At 38.1% G+C, this 21,932-nt stretch overlaps 1 protein-coding gene across 4 annotated transcripts in view; it reads left to right on the top strand.

The window, feature by feature from the left end:
- The window catches only part of TPRG1 (tumor protein p63 regulated 1), a 365,690-nt gene that overhangs the window by 148,390 nt on the left and 195,368 nt on the right, over nt 1-21,932 (top strand). For all 4 annotated transcript variants that reach the window (XM_077991227.1, XM_077991224.1, XM_077991222.1 and 1 more), the window contains one exon: nt 18,876-19,007. The gene's annotated coding sequence lies outside the window, so the exon portion shown is untranslated. The remainder of the gene's footprint in view (nt 1-18,875; nt 19,008-21,932) is intronic.

Genomic DNA, 21,932 nt, shown 5'->3' with positions numbered 1-21,932 from the left:
GCAAACAGCAGCCCAGTGACCAAAGTCATCCTGCCACTTGTTTTTGTAAATAAAGTTTTATTGGAACACAAGCATGTCCATTCAGTGTTCTCTGTGGCTGATTTTGGATAAAAAGAGCAAAGTTTAACTGTTGTCGACAGAGTCACTGTTGTGACAGAGTCGAGGGCACCAAATATTTATTTGGGTAAAAAAATATTTTACCCAAAGCTAAAATATTTACTATTTGACCTTTTGCAGAAAATGTTTGCAGTCCCCTTTTATCAATTACTGCATATCACTATTACAAAATTTTTAGCCAGAGATGCCAGGCCCTGAGGGAGAAAGTGGATCAAGATCTTGCAGAGGAGGAGTGTCAAGTGAAAAGGAGAGTTGGATGATTCAGATACATATGCTAGGGGATCATGTTCCTTCCCTGCACCACTGACAGTCATTCCATGTGTCCTTATGAAGCATTTCTTACATATCATGAGACAGAGACTATGTGTTTTTTAATCTTTTGGCTTATGTGCCCAACATGGTGACAGGCTATTAGAAGTAAAAACAAGCCAAGAAACAACCCCCCAAAGCCGAGCTCACACAGGAAGAATTTTTTGAAGGATACTGGGATATAATCAGGGGGTCTAAGAAAGAGGTGAACACCCAGTTCTTGATAAGACACAGCAGTGATGCGGAGTAATGATTGTTATCAGGATCCAGCCTCTGTCTCATTTTTCTGCTGTTTCTCATCATGTCAGCTTCATTCTTCCCTTTCACCATGGACTTCCTCTAGCTGGCAAAAATCATGGCCCATCACAGTTCCTGAGTTTTTCATTTTATAGTTTTTAGTCATTGATGAGCCTTTCTCCTGACTTTCTGTTAGTCCCATATTCCAAAATACTACGTCAGTTTACCATTGATGTGGTCAAGGAAGAGGGGTTGGGTGAGAAAATAGAAATGTTAGTGATACTTATGGATAGACTAAAGATAGAGGATGAGCCAAGAAGGAAAGAGGTACTGTTCCCAGAATAAGGGAGAGCTACATAGACAAGGCAGTAGGTGCCCCCCACAGTAGCACTTAGGAGGTGCTTAAATGATACATGTTGACTCAATAAATGAATGAAGAAATTAACCTCTTTGAGCCTCTCTTTCTGTGAGATGAGAATAGCACCTACCTCACAGGCTTGTCCTGACGATAATGCACTAACTACAGTGCTTGACAGGTAGTAGATATTCAGTAAATGCCATCTGAATATCCTAGCACTCATCTGGGTTGGAATTGCAAAGGGAAATTAAGGGAGAATTTATTATAGCAGATTATATTTTAAAATTTGATCAGCATGATTATCCAATAACATTTTAATCAAACTCGATGTCATCTTCTCTTCAAATCATTCTTAAGTCAACATAAATATTAGCCCAGGACTCTCACTTGGCTCAGTCTGAGTTGATACATCCCCTAAGGGAAACTGTAGGGCATCAGAACAAAGCCCCAGTTTGCACCTATAAGAGACTATATTTATTTATTCAGAAGATGAGCAGAAACTGGAGATTAAGAAGCCCTGGCCTACTAGATTAATATCTGCTGTTTCATGAGTTAAGCTCTAGCTTCTTAACCAGTTAACCAGACTGGCTCACACAACATATACCCACCTGAACTATTAATTCGTGCATTTTCTTGGGTGTGCCTCCTTCCTTTGGACGCTCTTGCTCTTTGTCCCATATTTAAAATGCCTTCCTCTGCCCTGTTGCCTTCACCTGCATAACTCCTCAACCTTCAGTGTCTACTCTGGCTCTGTAACTTTACTGACCTATCCACATCACTTTGAAAAATCGTAATTCAAGTTTTTCCAAGACCTGATAGAGAACACTTTGGCACAAGCCAGGTACCTGGGTACTTCTACCCTAATTCCCTAACCAAACTCTTTCTTCTAAATTCATACTGAGAAATGCTAAGGATTTCCAATAAAATTTCTCCTCATGACTCAGTGGTTTGTAGAAACCATTTATAGTTTACAAAGCTCTCTACAACTCTCCGGATGTTGGTGTTATTAAGGACATCCCACTCCTGATCAGAATTTCTAATTGATCAATAATTTAGGGAGATGAAACTTGACTTTTACTGAGAATAGTGTCCTAAATCTTTCTGTTAAGGAGGCTTTTTTCAATGATGTATCTCAGTGCTAGAAGAAACTTTAAAGCTTACTCATTATGTTGGTCCTGAAAAGCACCTGAGTCTTCTCTATATGGCCCTCAGACGGAATGTAATCTGTACTGAAATTTATGACTTCTTATTGACTTCCAGAGGAATATCCATTTCTTCACCCTGCCATATTAGACATCTCCCACTATTAGTTCTTTTTCATGCATTGAGGCACACTTTTCCCCCCTGCTAACTTACCACAATGAGCCTCTCTGATATCTGCTAGAAAGACTCTAAGTTTCTTTTCTACATGAGTTTGAGTGGGTATGTGGTGGGTATGTGGAGTCAAGAGAGCATCTCCCTCATCTTCCCTTTTCTATCCCCAGCAACCTTAGGAACTTCAACTGCTGATTTTGAGTCTACTTTGCTTTTTCTCAGGACATATTTTGGTCTACCAGTTTTACTTTTAAATTCTTAAATTTAGCAAGCTGATTTTCTCTTTGAAGCCTACGGAATAGAGGATGTCAAAAATGTCCTTCCGACATAATAATTACTAAGTACATAGAGATTAGAAGCTTACTTTGGATATAGAGACTTTCTAAATTGGAAACATTTTTTTGGAGACAGGATATTTAGCCTAAGTAAAACCTAGTGTGTCCACTGGGGCATGTTGGAGTTGGGGAGGGAAAGAATCAGGAAAAGTAGCTAATGCATGCTGGGGTTAATACCTAGGCGATGGGTTTATAGGTGCAGCAAACCACCACGGCACATGTTTACCTGTGTAACAAACCTGCACATCCTGCACATGTACCCAGAAACCGAAAATTGAACAACAACAACAACAACAACACTGAAAAACAAAGATACCGTGCTACCAGAAACAAAACAAAACAAGACAAAAAACTAGTGTGTCAATATTCACAATTGTTTTGGTCTATTCTTAAAAGCAGTATGAGATCATCATGATGATCACACGAATGAAAAACAGCAACAGTCATCCTGGCCTTCTAGTACCTTGAAGATGTCAAGTTTTTTCACTTCAAGGCCTTTGAATGTGCTTTCCCCCTTCCTCCACCCTGGGAGTACTGTCTGCAACCCCATCCCTCCAAATTTTGGTCTGCCAACTTTTCATACTTCAAATCTCTGAAAAGCTTTTTCTTAATTTTCTTGCTGCCCCCAACCCGAGTCCTAATCTAAATTGGGTCACCCATCAAAATTTTGTAACCCACCCTTAAATTTTTCTCATGGCAAATACAGTATTTTAATGGTGTATTTAGTGATATGGTTATTTAGTGCCTGTCTTTTCTGTTAGACTATTAATTTCGGGAAGCAATTCTGTCTGCTTTGTTCACTGTGGAATCCCTAGTGCCTGGCAGAGAGGCTGGTTTGTGTTGGTTGTTCACATAATGTTTCCTGGATGATTGGATGAATGAATAAATGGCTATTACATTTGTCATGAATGTAATAAATGATTATCACATACTGTTTTTCTTCTTCTTTGCTTATATTTGTATATGACCTTGTGTTTTTCAAAGAATTTTCATGTTTCTGTAGTTTTAGGTAGATAAGACTAATTATTATTGTCCCAATTTCCATCTGATGTACTCAGGCCCAGAGAAATGAAAAGACTAACACAAATTCACATACCTGGTGATGTGTGACGCTGCAGTCAGAGCTGAGACTACATGTTTACTCTTAGACTAGTGCTCTTTCCATTAGTAATTTAAAAAATAAAATTAGAGTCTCTTAAAAGATAATTTAAGTACACGTAATGTGATTTCTTTTTAATCTTGGAAAAAATAGCATTTGTTTTTTTCTGGAAGGTTCTGGTTAAAATACAATACCCTGACTTTTTAAACAGAATTTTACTTTTTAAAACTGTTTTAGGTTCACAGCAAAATTGAGCTGAAGGTACAGAGATTTCCCATTTACCTCCTACAATCCCCTGACTTTTATGACTTGTTTTCTTTAAGTGAACTATTATAGAGGGGAATGTGAAGGGGAGATCTCATTTAATCCCATTTTTGGGGGTACCTTCAGGACCTCAGGCAGCCTCTATGGATACATATCTTGCTTAAAGGCAGAAAACAATTTGTTTGCATCTGAACACATTTATATATTTTCTTGTGAGAGAAATGAATCAAAATTAAAATATTAGTTTTTGTCAAAAGAGTGGCTTAAAGTAAAAATTCTTTGTAAAATACTTTTTTGCTTCATACATGTCTCACGCAAATTGTCTTTTTTCCTATTTATTTACCTCATTTTACTAGTTATCAAACCTTTACAATAACATATAGACAAAAAAGCAATGCAGCATTATTCTCTTACAGAAATTTCACCCCTTAGCCTTTTTGTTTTCCTATTGAATCATTTCAATCTTTTTATATTATTTCAAATTGTGTCTGTTGTTCATTCACCTGCATTCAGAAAATCACAAGATGCTGTTACAGTCACATTAGCACAAGCCTACTTTGAATGAAAAAAAAAAATGTGTATATCCCTGTAAGTTTTTTACTACATTGATACATAATTTTAAAAGCATGATTTACCTTGTAGCCTATCTCTCTGATTTGTCTCTCAGGGTATAGAATTCTTAAATATGCTATCATTTATTTTTATCCTTCTATGGAATCATCCAGGCTTTGATTCATTATGGAAGAGAAATTTCTTATAATGTAGTATTTTTTTCTCACTTCCTTGAAAAAAAAGTTGCATAGAATCATCAGGTCGTACAGTAACAAGAGATTTTATAGGCCATTTAAACCAACTCTCTTTGAATTCCCTGTGCATATGCCATCCAAGGTCATCTGTTTGCTACTTGGATACTTTGTATAATGGGGAGGTTACCACTTCACTTGAACTATTTGCCATCAGGGATAAACCAGGTTGCTTGCCTGTCCAATTATGTATGGTTCCTTCAGCCCACCAACAAATATGGGGCTTTATTTATATCTGAACAGTATGACCAAGCTTCCTTGAATCCTGGACATCTGGAGAGTGTGCCCTGCAATTGGAGCCAATCTGCGATTGTTTGGACTGTCTGGAAGCAAGGCAGGCTGACTTCATTTGGAGCTGGAAGCAGGGGCAAGCTGACAGCAACTTATAGAACATGGAGATTCCTGGCTAGCTGCTTGCTAGAAAGAAAATCTTTTAAGTGAACTTAGGTTTCCAGATGTCCCACTAAAAAGTACATAATTGCCATGATGGAGGATGAAAAAAGGAAAATGTGTAGTATGTGAATTAATTACTCTTTTTCCCTGATTATTTTTTACTTAACATTTGGCAGCACGGTTTCCATAAATTTTATTTTTTAGAATGTGGTGGGTTTTTTTTTGCATCAGAACAACTGTACAGAATGCTGATAGACCCACAACTTTTCTTAGTAAGATTTTTATGTGCATTCTTTTTCACTTAGTTCACACATTATTCCATATACTAAAAATTCTTTCTGTTTCTGCTTTCTGAAGAATAGCATAATTTTATAACATAAAATAATTTCAACAATATCAACTCAATAACCAACATTTATAGTACCTTATGAAATAGGATAGTTTGCTCAAGTATTTCTATCTTTCTGTAAAAGAGAGTGCAGTAAAGGCAGCGCCTTTAAAAACTTTTAATCAGGTGAGGTGGAGCTGCATTTGAAGACACCAATCTGTTTTCCCCAGCAGTGTTTCCATCTTGCTTTGCTCTCCCTGTACCCCTGTAGATAACTCTGTGCTTGATCGCCTGAGGGGAAGCAGGAAAAGGGCTGAACTCAGAAATAGCCTGCTTGTCTTTCTGACATTTGTCACGAAGAAGCCTAAGCCCTTAGGGGAACTTAGAGAGTTTTGCAGAGAAGGTAAAAGTTGGTATTTGAGGGTATAGACAAAGTATTTTGGTCAGAAACAAGCAGAGGAGAGAGCAGAGTATTCCTCTGGGCCGTGTGGGAGACAGAACAGAGAGAGAGGGAAGGAGAAGAGGTGGAAGGGATGAATGAAACGGATCAATGAAAGATTTCTGTGGTCCGGAGGAAGAATTCTGCCTCTGCTTTACAGCAGTGCTGGTGGAACATCAGCAAGATACTAAAGAGGAAATGACTGTCTAGTGCATGTAGTGCAGTGTTAATTGATAAACAGTAGCCTTGTAAGAGTGACATGGAAACAATGGGAGTCACCTGGAGTTACCAGATGTAATGGCTCATATGTCCTGGGACAATGGATGCAGCAACGTGTGTGAATCTGAGTACTTACTCCTGGCAAACTCTGCTCCTTCCTTGCTACTGCATAGTTAATGGTATAAATTTTGGAGAAGCAGAGATAAAAGATAATTCTCAGGGAGAACTGAAGATAAGTTCATCCACCAGTCCAGCAGAGTAGAAACTCAGGAAAAAATATTACAATGAATTTTAGAAAATGAATGTATAATACATTTCAGTGTGTTTACTGAGAGGCACATTTGCTTACAATCAAGAACTATTTTTCTTTTTTTCCCCACTTAAAAAAATTAAGATAAAATTTACATACATTCCCTTTCAGTACACAATTCTATGAGTTTCTGCAAACATCCAGTCTTGTAACAACTACCACAATCAACATGTAGAACATTTCTCTCCCCTAAATTCTCCAGTGCTTCTTGGTAGTTAACCCCCTCTCCTGGCAGCAATTGATTTGTTTTTGCCCTTTTTGCAAGAATGTCAGAAATTGAATCATAAAGTATTAAGCCCTTTGAATCTTATTTTTCTTTGAATAATGCATTTGTAATTCATTCATGTTGCATGTATCAGCAGTTGGCTCCTTTTTGTTCCTGAGTAGTATTTAACTATATGTATGTACCACGGTTGTTTCCAGCTTTTGGTGGTTGCAAATAAAGCTGCTATAAATATTAGCATATAGGGTTTTGTGTGAATACAGGTTTTCATGTAACTTGGGTAGAAACTACAAGTGGGATTGTTGCATTGTGTAGTATATGTTTAACTTGGTAAGATTATGCCAGATAGATTTCCAAGGGGGCTATAAGTTTGCATTCTCATCAACAATGTATGAAGAGTTCTAGTTACTCCACTTTTTATTGCCAGTTAAATTTGTTATGTTAAGTGTATAACAGTATCTCATTGTGGCTTTAATTTTCATGGCTTATTTGCCATTTTTACATTTATGATATGTTATCTGTTCAAATGTTTTGTCCACTTTTAAATTGCTTTGTAAATGTTGGGTTTTTAGACTTCTTTTTCTATTCTGGTTACAAGTCCATATCAGACATATCATTTGGGAAAACTTTCTCCCAGTGTGTGCTTTGTATTATCTTCTTAACGGTATCTTTTGAAGAGCAAAAGTTTTTATATTTGCTTAGGTAAAATATGTAAAAAAAATTTTGGCTTAGACTTTTGATGTCCTAGCTAAGAACTCTTTGCTTATTCCACAGTTACAAAGTTTTTTGGTAATTTTTTTATTCTGCTTTTTCTTCTGAAAGTTTTCTAGTTTTTACACAGAAGTTGGATAATTCTAGGTTTGTGATCCATTTCAGTTAAGTTTTTATAAGGTACAAAGTCTGTATCTAGGTATTTTGTTTTGCTTTGTTCAAATGGGCATTCATTGTTACAGAAATATTTGTTGAAAAGACTACCCATTCTATATTGAATTGCTTTTGTACCTTTATTGAAACTTGGTTTCCCATGTGTGGATCTGCTTTTGGAGTCTCCACTGTGTTTATATATATTATATAATATTATATAATAGATTTATAAAACCTTTCTCTAATACCAACTGATTTGACTATTATGTCTTTAAGTAAGCCTGGAAATTAAGTAGTGTGAGTCTTCCAACTTTGTTTTTGCTTTCAAAAATGTTCAACTATTCTTTTTTGTTTGCCTTTCCTTGGAAATTTTAGAATCAGCTTGGCAATTTCAAAAAAAAAAAATACTACTGGAATTGCATTGAATCTGCAGGTTAATTTGGGGGAAATTAATATATTAATAATGCTTAGTCATCTGATCCATGAACATACTATATATTTCCTTTTATTTAGGTCTTCTTTGATTTCTTTTATCGGTATTTTGTAGTTCTTAGTATAAAGGTCTTAGAGATATTTTGTAAGATTTGTACATAACTATTTCAGGCTTTTTATTGCTATCGTAAATAATGCTTTTAAAATTTTAATTTTCAAGTGTTCATTGCTAGTATAGGTGGTCCCCTACTTATAACGGTCCAACTTACAATTTTTCAACTTAATGATGGGTTTATCAGGATTTAGCCTCATCATAAATTGAGGAGCTTCTTATTTATGATAAGGTTATAGTTTCCACTGGATGTGCATTGCTTTCACACCATCATAATGTAAAAAAATCTTGTCTAATAATTGTTAGCCAGGGACCATCTGCTATGTTGCCAGCATTAAATGAATTTTCAAGTTATGATTTTTTTTTTTTACTTAAAATAGACATTTCAGAATGTAACTTCATCATAAGTTGAGAAACATTTGTATACAGTAATATGATTGCCCATGTATCCTCTATCTTTGCTAGAATCACTTATTAGTCCTAGTAGCTTTCTAAAGTATGTTTTTGAGATTTTCTCTTTTGGCAATCATGTTACCTATGAATCAAGATGATTTTATTTCTCCTTTTCCCATCTGTATTCTTTTTTTTGCTTGCCTCGTTGCACTGGCTTGGACTTTCAGTATATTGTTGAATAGAAATAGTGTGAACATCTTTGCCTTGATTCTGGTCTTGGCAAAAAGCGTTCAGTTTTTCATCATTTGATATTATCATAACTCTTCTGATGGTGCCCTTTATATGGTTGTGGAAATATTCTTTTATTCCTAGTTTTCTGGGAGTTTTTGATCATAAATGAATGTCAGGTTGTATCAAAGGCTTTCTCTGTGTCTATCGAGATGATCATTTGTTCTTTTCCTTGGTATTCTGTTGATCTGATGAATTACACTAACTGATATTTGAATATTGAACCTGCTTAGCATTTTTGAGACCAACTCTGCCTGGTCATGATGTGCTATACTTTTTATATGCTATTGGATTTTATTTGCTAGTACTTTGTAAAAATTTTTGCGTCTATGTTTATGAGAGATATTCGTCTACAATGTTCTTTCTTGTCATGGTTTTGGCATGGAGGTAATGCTAGCTTCATAAAATTCATTGAAAAGTGTTCCCGTCTATATTATTGGAGAATTTGTGTAGAATTGATATTATTTCTTGGTCAAGAATTGTTTTATGATGAAAAGAAAAGCCAAATATTTAATCATATTAAGATTTTTACTTTACTATTCAGTCAGCTGAAATACCAGAACCCGTTAATACATGAGGGAGCTTCTGTGAAGATAATTTTACTGCGGGGTGTTTTGAGGATTAGTGAATGCAGCTCCAGTGTCTCTAGCTCTGGAGCAATCTCTGTTGATGTTAGATGGAAAGAAACCAATATGTTGGGCACAGATGTTGTGCCAGGCACCTAGATGTTGTTTGTGTGTTTGTTTTGAGATGGAGTCTCCCTTTTGTCACCCAGGCTGGAGTGCAGTGATGCGATCTCAGCTCACTGCAACCTCTGCTTCTGGGTTCAAGCCATTCTCCTGCCTCAGCCTCCCAAGTAGCTGGGATTAACAGGCACACGTCACTATGCCTGGCTAATTTTTGTATGTTTAGTAGAGACAGGGTTTCACCATGTTGCCCAGGCTGGTCTTGAATTCCTGACCTCAGGTTATCTGCCCTCCTCGGTCTCCCAAAGTGCTGGGATTATAGGGTATTATTGGCTTTATTTCATGAATGACATATAGGGTGAGAGTCCACCCCCTATGCCCCCAAATTCCTCCCAAATAAGAATTTGCCCAGCCACAGGGAAGAAGAGGACTAGCGATGCTAATGCTAGATGCAGGCTTGGCCTATGTCATTGAGATGGAGCCCAGTATCCCATTTCTACATTGCCTAATATTTGATTCCTGTCACTTGGTCCAGAAACATGGGTAATAGAAATGCTATATAAAGTAGTGGTATTTAAGGGTTAAATAGATTGATAAAACTGGCTTAGTCAGTTATAGCCCTGAGGGATGGCAAGACTCAGAAAATCTCAACTGCAACAGGACTGTAAGCTATAGCTGTGGCTGTAAGAAGACAGAAAGAACTCTACTCCTACTGTATCTATTTTAGAATATAAAGTAGGAATTTCTGTTTTTACAGAAGTAAAGGGAAGAGGGCACTTATCCTTGTTTTATTTCACCCCCTGTTGAGGAGACTTGATCACAGGACACACAAGTACTCTGACAGGTAGCTGCTTGTGGTTGTATTGTGCGGTTTTGCTTAAGGCAGAGTGTATGTGTTCAATTCAGGGAGTGGAGCACAAAAACTGAGAAGGAAGAAGAAGGCATTTTCTATGTAGTAAAACAGCATTTTAAATTTTTGTCGATTCTGGGAATTATTTCTCAAATGGATCAGAATTTGAGAGAAGAGAAGAGTGTTATTTATTGCCTTCTGCTATAAACATATTGGCGCATGGACTGGGAACCTTAAGAAATAGTCCCAAGTGCTAATGTTTGCAGGCTGAAATCTAGGAGAAGTTGAGCCTTCCACAGTAGCTAGGGCAATAGGTATACGCTTTGATAATTTTGTAGGCCAAGCTCTCTTGGGTATTTGACCTTAGTGATTGGGAAGGGTTTACGTTTTGCTTTTGTAACTGGATTTTCACTGGTTCAAAGAAGGCATAGATTTGTCTTGTGGAGTTGTGCTTTATTATGCAGACTTTTAAAGTATTAGTGATTGTCTAATGGCTCTCTTACACAATGTCTCCTGCCAGGATTATAGGCCTGGGCTTTAAACTACAAAAGCTAAGACTGTGTTCCACATTACAGTGAATGAGACATGGTCTCTAAATTGTATTAGGTATTAGCAGTTAGCATAAGGTCCACCTGCCAAAATTCTGTTACTCTTTATCTTGTTTGGAATTGCATTCAGTGTGGAGGAGGTCAAGGAGAGAAATACGAAGGTCTAAACCTTACCATCTCTCTTTTTCTCTGTGAGACTTCTTGGGCGGGTTACCTCTTTTAATCTACTAATAATTTAAAAAAATTCCTTTTACAAATGTTTATTAGGGAAATGCAAATCAAAACCACAATGAGATACCACACCACACCCAATAGAATGGCTACTATGAAAAAAAAAAACAGAACATAACCACTGTTGGCAAGGATGTGGAGAAACTGGAACCGTTGCATGCTGTTGGTAGAAATGTAAAATGGTATAGCCAGTATGGGCAACAGTATGGTGGTTTCTCAAAAAATTCAAAATAGTATTACCATATGATCCAGCAATTCTACTTCTAGATATATGCTCCAAAGTATTGAAAGCAAGGTCTCGAAGATATATATATCTTCTATATATATTTTTTTGTTTGTTTGTTTGTTTGTTTGTTTTTTAGATGGAGTCTCACTCTGTCGCCCAGGCTGGAGTGCAGTGGCATGATCTTGGTTCACTGCAACCTCTGCCTCTTGGGTTCAAACAATTCTCTGCCTCGGCCTCCTGAATAGCTGGGATTGCAGGTGCCCACCACCATGCCCGACTAATTTTTTTGTATTTTTAGTAGAGACTGGGTTTCACCATCTTGGCCAGTTTGGTATTGAACTCCTGACATCGTGATCCACCTGCCTCGGCCTCCCAAAGTGCTGGGATTACAGACATGAGCCACCATGCCCAGCTCGAAGAGATATTTTTATACCCATGTTCATAGCAGCGTTATTCACAATAGCCAAAAGGTAGAAGCAATCTAGTGTTCACTGACAGATAAACAATATGTAGTATGCATGTACAACAGAATAGTATTCAGCCTTAAAAAGGAAAGAAATTCTGACATTTGCTATGACTTGCATGAACATTGGTGACATGCTAAGTGAAATAAGCCAGTCACAAAAAGACAAATACTATATGATTCTACTTACATGAGGTACATGAGGTAGTCATATTCATAGAGGTAGAAAGTAGAATGGTGGTGGACAGGGCCTCAGGAAAGGGATGAATGAGGAGTTGTTTAATGGGTGTAGAGTTTTAGTTTTCAAGATAAAAAGAGTTTTGGAGACTGGTTGTAGAACAATGTGAATGTACTTAACAGTACTGAAGTGTACACTTAAAAGTGGTAAAGATGGTACATTTTATGTTACGTATATGTTACCACAACTAAAATACAAATAATAAAAAATACTAAAAAAATATTTCCCAAAGAGAAGTTAGACTTGGCTATATACCCTCTACTTTTCATACCAGTTTGCCTGTCCTCCAAAATCTTTGCTTTAAGGAAGACTCTTTCTCCAGTTTAAGCAGTCTTACTTCTTTTACCTGAGGCAAACTGTCATGCAAATACTTTATTGGGACATATAATCTCAGGGCAGGCAGAGTGAGGAAACAGAGGGCAATGAGGAAAAGAGGGTGAAGAGGAAAAGAAGGTAAGCGTATATAAGGTGGCACGTTACTGAGTTGGCCATGTGTTCATAACAAATCATGAGTGGTTGCTCAACCATGTGGGACATAATTGGAAGGACGTGGGAAGACAGATTTCTTTGCCAGCACCTTTCCACCACCTGTTACTCAGTAGTTAAAATTCTTATTGTAGGGAGTTTATTCCCTCACACTTCCAGTTTATATCACCTAGTCCCTCAAAAGAGACAGTCCCTGGGGAAGCTGGACTCCATGCCCTGTGGTTTAGCACTTCAACCGAATATAAAAGTGATAGAGGAAACCAGCACTTTTGTGGGTTCAAGTAGTGACATGGTTTGGCTGTGTCCTCACCAAATCTCATCTTGAGTTGTAATCATCACAATCCTGTGTCATGAGAGGGACCCCATGGGAGATAATTGAATCATGGGAGTGCTGTTCTTGTGATAATGAGTGAGTCTCACAAGATCTGATGATTTTTTGAGCATCTGGCATTTACCCTGCTTGTACTCACTCCATCCTGCCAGCAAATAAGGTGCTTGCTTCTCCTTTGCCTTCTGCCATGTTTGTAGGTTTCCTGAGGCCTCCCCAGCCAAGGAACTGTGAGTCAATTAAACCTTTTTATATATTACCCAGTCTCAGGTATTTCTTCATAGCAGTGTGAGAACGGACTATTACAGTAAATTGGTACTGGCTAGTGGGGTGCTACTCTAAAGATACCCAAAAATGTGGAAGTGACTTTGGAACTGGGTAACAGGCAGAGATTGGAACAGTTTGGAGGGCTCAGAAGAAGACAGAGGATGTGGGAAAGTTTGGGACTTCTTAGAGACTTGGAGAGCTCAGAAGACAGGGAGATGTGGGAAAGCTTCGAACTTCCTAGAGACTTGTTGAATGGTTTAGACCAACATGCTGATAGTGATGTGGACAATGAAGTCTAGGCTGAAGTGACCTCTGATGGAGATGAGGAACTTGTTGGGAACTGGATTACAGGTCACTTTTGCTATGCAAAGAGACTGGCCGCATTCTGCCCCTGCCCTAGAGATCTGTGGAACATTGAACTTGAGAGAGATGATTTAGGGAATCTGGCAGAAGAAATTTCTAAGCACCAGAGCATTCAATAGGAAGCAGAGCATAAAAGTTTGGAAATTTTGCAGCCTGACAATGTGATGGAAAAGAAAACTCCATTTTCTGGGGAGAATTTCAAGCCACCTGCAGAAAGTTATATAAGTATCAAGGAGTCAAATGTCCATCACCAAGACAATGGGGGAAAATGTCTTCAGGGCTTGTCAGAGACCTTCACAGCAGCCCCACCCATCACAGTCCTGGAGGCCTAAGAAGGAAAACTGGTTGTTTAGCCTGGGCCCAGGGTCCCCCTGCAGCCTTGAAACACGGTGCTCTGTGTCCCAGCTGCTTCAGCTCCAACTGTGGCTAAAAGGGGCCAACATACAGCTCAGAACATTGCTTCAGAGAGTCCCCAAGCCCCAAGCCCCAAGCCTTGGCAGCTTCCATGTGGTGTTGGTCCTTTGGGTACACAGAAGTCAAGAACTGAGGTTTGGGAACCTCTGTCTAGATTTCAGAGGATGTACAGAAATGCCTGGATGTCCAGGCAGAAGTCTGCACAGAGGCAAGGTCCTCATGGAGAACTTCTGCTACAGCAGTGTGGAAGGAAAATGTGGGGTCAGAGCCCCCACACAGAGTTCTCACTGGGGCACTGCCTAGTGGAGCTGTGAGAAGAGGGCCACCGTCCCACAAACACCAGAATGGGAGGTCCATATACAGCTTGCACTGTGTGCCTGGAAAAGCCACAGGCGCTCAATGGCAGCCCATGAAAGCAGCTGTTAAGGGGGTTGTACTTTGCAAAGCCACAGGGCAGAGCTGCCCAAGGCCATGTTGTGGGAGACCACCTTTTGCATCAGTGTGACCTGGATGTGAGTCATGAAGTCAAAACAGATCATTTGGGAACTTTAAGGTTTAATGACTGCCCTGTGGGATTTCAGACTTGCATGGAGCCTCTACCCCCCTTGTTTTGGCCAATTTCTCCCATGTAGAATGGGTGTATATACCCAATGCCTGTACCCCCATTGTATCTAGGAAGTAACTAACCTACTTTTCATTTTACAGGCTCATAGGTAGAAGGGATTTACCTTGTCTCAGAAGAGACTTTGGACTTGGTCTTTTGGATTAATGCTGGAATGACCTAAGACTTTGGGGGACTGTTGGAGGGGCATGATTGTGTTCTGAAATGTGAGGACATGAGATTTGGCAGGGGTCAGGGGCAAATTGATATGGTTTGGCTCTGTGTCCCCACCCAAATCTCACCTTGGATTGTAATAATCTCCACATGTCATGGGAGGTACTCAGTGGGAGGTAATTAAATCACAGAGCAGTTACCCCTATGCTGTTCTTGTGATAGTAAATGAGTTCTAATGAGATCTGATGGTTTATAAGGAGAGATTCCCCCTTTGCTCAGCACTTCTCTCTCCTGCCGCCATGTGAAGAAGGACATGTTTGCTTCCCCTTCTGCCTTGATTGGAAGTTTCCTGAGGCCTCCCCAGCCATGCTGAACTATGAGTCAATTAAACCTCTTTCCTTTATAAATTACCCAGTCTTGGTTATGTCTTTAATAGCAGTGTGAGAACAGACTAATACACACAGGTTCTGATAATGGAGTCTGTCCACTGGAGTGCCTCTGGCTCCAGTCACGGCAGACACATTGGAGGCCATGCTAGCAGGTAAGGAGGTTTTGGGGATGGCAGTGGCATCTAGAGCACTCCAAGAGCAAGTTGTCAAGTGTTTGGAAGACAAGTGGTAACCTATTAGACCTGAGGAGGGCGTTATTAACTGTGCCCCAAACTAAAACATACTAAACAGACAAACTCCAAATATCAACATCTGTCAGCGGCAGTGGCAATGACCACTATGCTAGGAATGCATTTTAAAATTAGGGTGGGGAGGCTGTGTTGTTTGCAATCCAGTGCTCAACTGGATCAGAATAGAGTTGGGAATTTTTAGAGCTGTAATATGCTGGATGAAAGAAAACAAGTGACATGATGACTGGAACTGCCACCACTGAGTTTTCTAAACTTTAAGAAAAGGCAAGAAAATTGCTTTTAGAAGAAGAGAAGTTGAGAATATGCCCAAGTGAATCCTCCCCACCTGCAATTATGGTAAATGTCTTTGTTTCAATTAATCTAATGATAATATATTTCATTCTCACTAAGTTCCAAGATGTAGATTCTGGACAAAGAGGCTGGCATACTGGAAAGTAAAAAAGATGCAAATCTTTGGGTCAGTGGTTCATTGAAGAATACTGACATTAAGAAAATGCTTATACTGTGTGTTAAGTGCTATGAGAAAGGTATGTGATACAGTGTATTTTGAATTCACATAAAAGGAACATCCAACCAGACTTTGAAGGCCAGGAAAGTTGTCCAGAGAAAAGTAATGTCTAGGATTAATCCTAAAAGATGAGTGAGGGTTAGTTGACTAAATAAGGCTGAACAGCCAAACTATTAAGAGGGCTCAGGAAATTTTGTCTAAATTATAGCTGAAAGGCAAACCTGGTAAACCTCGATATGGGTCAATAAGTTTGGTGTTTTGAAAATCTTCTAAATTCTCCTCATGGTCACACACCCCATCTGAGACCTGGTCTTGTTAGTATCTCTGCAGTTTCAGAGGAATGTGCAGGAAGTGGGAAAATTTAGATAAATAATGAATCATTTTATTCAATTAAAATTAAGGACATGTGTGGGAAAGCTAAAGGTAAATTATTAGATGACACAGAACTACATTAAACAAAAATCTTTTGTCTCAGAATGTGGTAGGTGACAGATACAGATCTATAAATTTTTATTTTCTTAGAGGATAAAACCAAAACAATTATAGAAAGAGTTTAATTATGAAAGGATTTTGTCAATTAGGTAGATAAATCTGAGAGTTTGTTGATTTTAGAGCCTGAAAAATCTCTTTAAGTAGGGTAAATAATCTAATTTAGGTAACAGTCCTTGTGGCAGAGACAAGGCCCTGTTTTACCACATCATTTCCTCTTCCTGGATACTCCAGAAGACAAGATTTCTCAGCCTCCTTGAGGTTAGGTTAGGACTGAGTTTTATGTGATGGAATTTTGGCCAATGGAATGTGAGTAAGAAGACATGTGTAAACTACTTCTAAGCTTGAGCTCTAAAAAACTTCTCACATATTCTGTACCCCTCCTTCTCTTTTTATGTTGAATTTGGAAGACAAGATTGTCTATTATGTAGCTAAAAAGCAGAAGCAACTTGAATCTTTGACTCATAGCCTAGAAGAACCACTGAATAGAACCAATCTATATCAGACTGTAATTGAACAAGAAGTAAATGCTTGTTGTGCTAAGCTACTGGTATTTCTGGAATTATTTGTTCTTGAAGCAGAGCCTGATCTGTCCTGACAAATGCACTCTTCCTTCTAGAGGTCTTCCCATGCCCTCTTTTGGACTTGATGGGGGTCATTTGGGACAATAAGGTCTGATAAGTCCTTGGACTTAGGAAGTGAGAGAGCAGGAGTCAAGAAAAGCTTTTGTGTTTTTTGGTTTGTGTAGAAAATATGATGGATTGAGATAATATTTTTCAAGATAGGTCCAATGAAGAAGAGCAGATTCAAGGAGTAAAGGTATGATTTTAAATTGGACATGTTATGTTGAAAAGATATTTGGGCTTATATCATGCAGGATCTTATAAATGCCTTTGAGAGAAAGCAGTGTTTTTATATGTCTAATTTTCTTTAGTATCTAATATTTATATACAATTTATATTTGTTGATGGGTTGGTTCCCTTAGCTGTGTGTGTGTTTGTGTGTGTGTGTGTGTGTATGCACATATGCCTAGAATTGCTTTAAGTTGTCTATACACTCACATGAAGTACAAGTTGCTTGTTTAAATCACAATAGTATATTTATATTCCTTCTTTCCCTCACTTTCTCTCTGACATCTTTTCTGAATGTTTTTAGTCAGCATGTTCTTACTCTTTTAAAAGATATTTCTCATTAGGTAGATTGTAAAAGCCAACACCAATGTTAAATCCAAGTTTGTTACACAAGCAGTTTGGAAGGTCAGAATGATCTCCACAAGATGCATACCAGAAGCTAACTCAATTTTTGATTTTCCCAAATGACTTTTCTTGTGAAATCTGGTTTTCACATCTCCCTATGCTTTTCCCCAATGGCCTGCTTTTCAATTTCAAAATATAACCGGGACAAGTATTTTCGAAAAGTTATTGGTTTTAATTTATCTTTGAAATCTCTTGGATTGTTCCTGGGCATTTTTTTCCTAGAAGAGTGTTTTGCATAGCATGGGTATTAAAGGAGTCTTTGTTGACTGGTTTAAAGATCTTAGTTAATTTGAACTAGAAGGAAACTTACAGATCATCTAGTCCAACCCTGTCCTTTTATCGTTGTGAAACAAAAGCCCAGAGAATTGAAATGTCTTGGCCAAGTTCACAAGGTTAGGTTTAGACCTGCTGCTATTACCAATGATACTGCTCCTTTATTTATGTGCAAAAGTTGTCAGTTTCACAAAGCCATCATTTATCTCATTTGTTCCTACTGTAACTATGTGAGATAAGAAACACAGAGATTATCAATCCTTTTGGTTTCTTAAACAAATGAAAAAATTGAGGCCCAGAGGAACTAAGTCAAATAGTTAGATTGTCTTACTCATTTATACACAAGTATTGATTGAGCTCTTCTGTGCCAGGCGCTATTCTAGTTTTGTCCTAAAAGCAGGCAAATGCTTTGTACTCCTTGTATCAGGGAGAATGAGAGAGAAAACGCTCTAATAAATAATAGCTGAAATGAGTGAGCTTGCCTTCTGACTTCAGTCCAGTGGTGTTTTTCTCTACATCTCTGCTAATTAATTAAAACAAATAATATTTCTGGTGGATTGATTAATTCTTCTTTACTGAAGAGAAATAGCCCTTTTAAAGAATTTATCCTGTAAAGAATGCAAAGCATTTTAGATGCAGCAATAAAAAGAGGGCTTTAGAGAGTTATATAATTTTATGTGCTCAGGAGAATATGGAGAAACATCAGTACATGTTCCCTTTCTCTCCAGCTTTGAGATTTATGATTGGTCTGTTACAATAATAATAACTGAATATTGGCGCAAGAAATATATTTGATTCAGTGAGTAACATTTCACAGCCTTAACTTGTGAAATGTAGAAAAGTTCTTGCAGGAAGCTCCGGCAGAATATGTAACATACAAGAAGGTATTCAGGGAACAGAAAAATAAAATCAAAGGAACCTGCTACCCAATCTGTTTCATTAAATATGAAAATTAAAATGCCTTAACAAAATGCTTTCTCTTCCTCTCTCCTCCTAGCAAACAAAAGCTTTGGTAGGCAGCCTGAAATTGCTCATCAAGGAAAAAGACCAGACTCAGATTTTAAATGGCTTCTTCTGAATGAAGCAATTAATGCTAAAAGGAACATGTTGTCTCCTCAGCATTTATAAGGTAAAACATTCATTGTTCTTGCTGGCACTCTATCAAGTTTCTCCTTGGACTAAGCGAGTCGAGAAATGCTTTGCTGCATGCGCTCTTGACCTCTGGTAATCAGGAGGATTTGGCTGATAAACCTGACAGGAACGGTTCTCCCTGGGACTGGAAATGTGCCCGGGAAATGTGCTCTTGAGTCTCTCTCACTCAGACCTGGCCAGCCAGCCGTGGCGGGCCCATCAAGGCTGGCATCTCACCTATTTGCCAATTAGAGATGGTACTGCTCTATGATTATGTAGGATTTGAAATGCATTAGAGTAATGCAACAGAGTATTGTCTTTACTTCATTGTATTTGTACTGATTATTCAGCTTTTTCAGGTAATATTTTAAGAATATTACCTTCTTAAAGTTACTTATTATTCATTGACTCACTAATTCACATGTTTATTCAGAGCACATTAATTAATGAGCTCCAGTGTGCCAGAGACGGCTTTGGGAAGGCTCTGGAGTCGGTACACAGAATAATACATGGTGCTTGTCTTTGAGGGGCCTCAGTCTAGTGGAGGAAGCAGGCAGAGAAATTCCTCGTGACAATAAAACATAGTGGCTTAGAAAAGAAGCATATGTAAAGTGCAAGGGGAGCTCAGAAGGGACGACAAAGGCTCCCTTCTGTATGATGATTTAAACCAATGGCTTTCAAACTGCACTGTGACAACCCTGGGAGATGGGGAAGGTGAAAGACACAGATTAACAAGCGAGTTTAGATTATTCTTCTGCCAGATCTCCTCAGGAGAAGGGCGTTCTCTTCTGTTTCACGTATACATATTATGACATTTTTTTGAGAACAAAGTATGTATATATATACACACACGTTTATGTATATTAATATAGATTTTCTTCATTAACTCATTTAATACTCTAATAATCTTGGCAGCAGGAGGCAATGTTCTCTCCATTTTATGTACGAGGAAACTATCTTACATGAACATTTGTTATTTCATGGTCAGTGCTAAAAATAGCAATCTTTATTTTTTCCTCCATAAAACCAACCTACTGAAATATTTTCACATTGAATTTGGGAAGGTCTGCTACTGGCATGGAGCAAGATAAGAAATTGCTCAATGGGTAAGTGATGGCAGAGTCTAGACCTATCTTTGTATACAATAACCCATGTTAAATAAATCCTAACTTTTAATTTATTAGCTGGAAAGCTAAATCAACTTTTGACCAAAGTAATATTAGATCTTGCAATGAGATCCTAAGTGATTTACTTGAATCTCTTCTACCTTCCATTCAGTAGGTAATCTTGTAGGTCTCTGTCCACTCTGAATGTTTGCTTTTACTTCTTGTTTTCCAATATTGGATGATTTATTTAATTAATTTCTAGGCAACTACATAAAAAAAGTCTGCTTATACTCAGACAAAAAGTTTTCTTACTGTTTTTGATGTTAACTTTAAGATAATAATGTAGCATTGGAAGGAAACCCTGTATTATAGAGTCAGAGCAAGTCAAATCCTTGTTCTACAAACAAGATCTATAACCTTGGGCGAGTTTCTTTTCTTCTCTTAGCTTCAGTATTCTCAGGTATAAAATGGGGATACTGATCTCAGCTAACCTCCCTTATTGTTTTTGAGGATCAAAAGAAATGATATACTAGAAATTATACGGTGAACTATAAAGTGCTGCATAAATGAAGGTGCTTATTATTCACTGAGCCCTGGGCCTGTCAGACTGTATGATCTTCTTCCAGGGTTGTTTGTTTATAGTTGATTAATTCCTCTCCCTCTCCACCCCACCCCTTTTGAGGTCCAAAAAGATAGGAGATTGGCGAAGAAATAAAAAGCCACAGCTTTCATGTAAACAACTCCTCCCCCAATTAATCCTTCTTTGGTCTCTCTATTCATATGTCTTCTTAATCATAAGGCACAAATGAAGCATCACCTTCAAGCCCCATGTTAGGATTCCGCCAGCTCAGGGGCCCCAGATCTCAGAAAAGACCATCCTCCTCCTTTGCAGAATTTTTTACAACAGACTTGTTTTCTCATTGAGAGATTCCATTGCCTATTCAGAAAACGGACCTGCAGGGCGGTTTTTGTTTGTTTGTTTTTGGTATATTTTGTTTTATTTTTTAAACGTCTTTAATGATCAGGAAAAAAATGCTGCTGTAAGAACGTCACCCTGATGGCACTCCATCTTTATTGTCTCATATCAGATTAACTTTCCTGACAAAGTACAAAGTGGATTGCTCCCTGCCAGCACCATAAGCACTGCCGATGCCTGGACGAGAGCTGGGCTCTTTTCCTGAGTTCACAGCATCATTATAGATAATAAAAATTCTGGAAGCAGGACTTTACTGACAATTTTGGTTTGGGGGATGATGCATGAGACAGAGAAAAGTCCATTTGGGGCAATCAGGTGCTGACACCAGGAAAACTCTTTGTTCCACATAAAATAAGTCAATTTGACTCAGAAGATACATGGAGGGTAGAATTATATTCTCATAAGGTGGCATGACCTTCTTCTAGTATTAAAAAAAAAAAAACTACTCTGCTTTCAGACAGAACTTGAAGGTTATTCTTCTTTCCTTAGTTGAGGAATCTGGTCAGAGAACAAGATAATAAATAGGCTTAACTCCTAGTTTTGTCACTTATTAGCTCGATGTCACTAAGACTGGCCACTGGTTATTTATAAATTGGGAAAAAATACCTGCCTTAGTATCCCCTGGTATGTTGTGAGAGTTAAATGAGAATTTCTTCATGTGTACGATGCTTTCTGATTTTAGAGCATTTTTATATGGGAAATGGGTGCATGTGATTAAAAGTGTGGTTTTTTTGGGGCAGCAAAATGTGTCTGAATTGCATTTCCATTATTTCCTACCTCTATGACCTTGTATAATTTGCTTAAGCTTGCTGAGCTTAGATCTACTCATCATTCAAATGGA

This window comes from Macaca mulatta, chromosome 2, assembly GCF_049350105.2.
Source record: "Macaca mulatta isolate MMU2019108-1 chromosome 2, T2T-MMU8v2.0, whole genome shotgun sequence".
Taxonomy (NCBI): Eukaryota; Metazoa; Chordata; class Mammalia; order Primates; family Cercopithecidae; genus Macaca; species Macaca mulatta.
The sequence above is the reverse complement of the archived record's forward strand: the minus strand, read 5'-3'. Positions and strand labels throughout refer to the sequence as shown.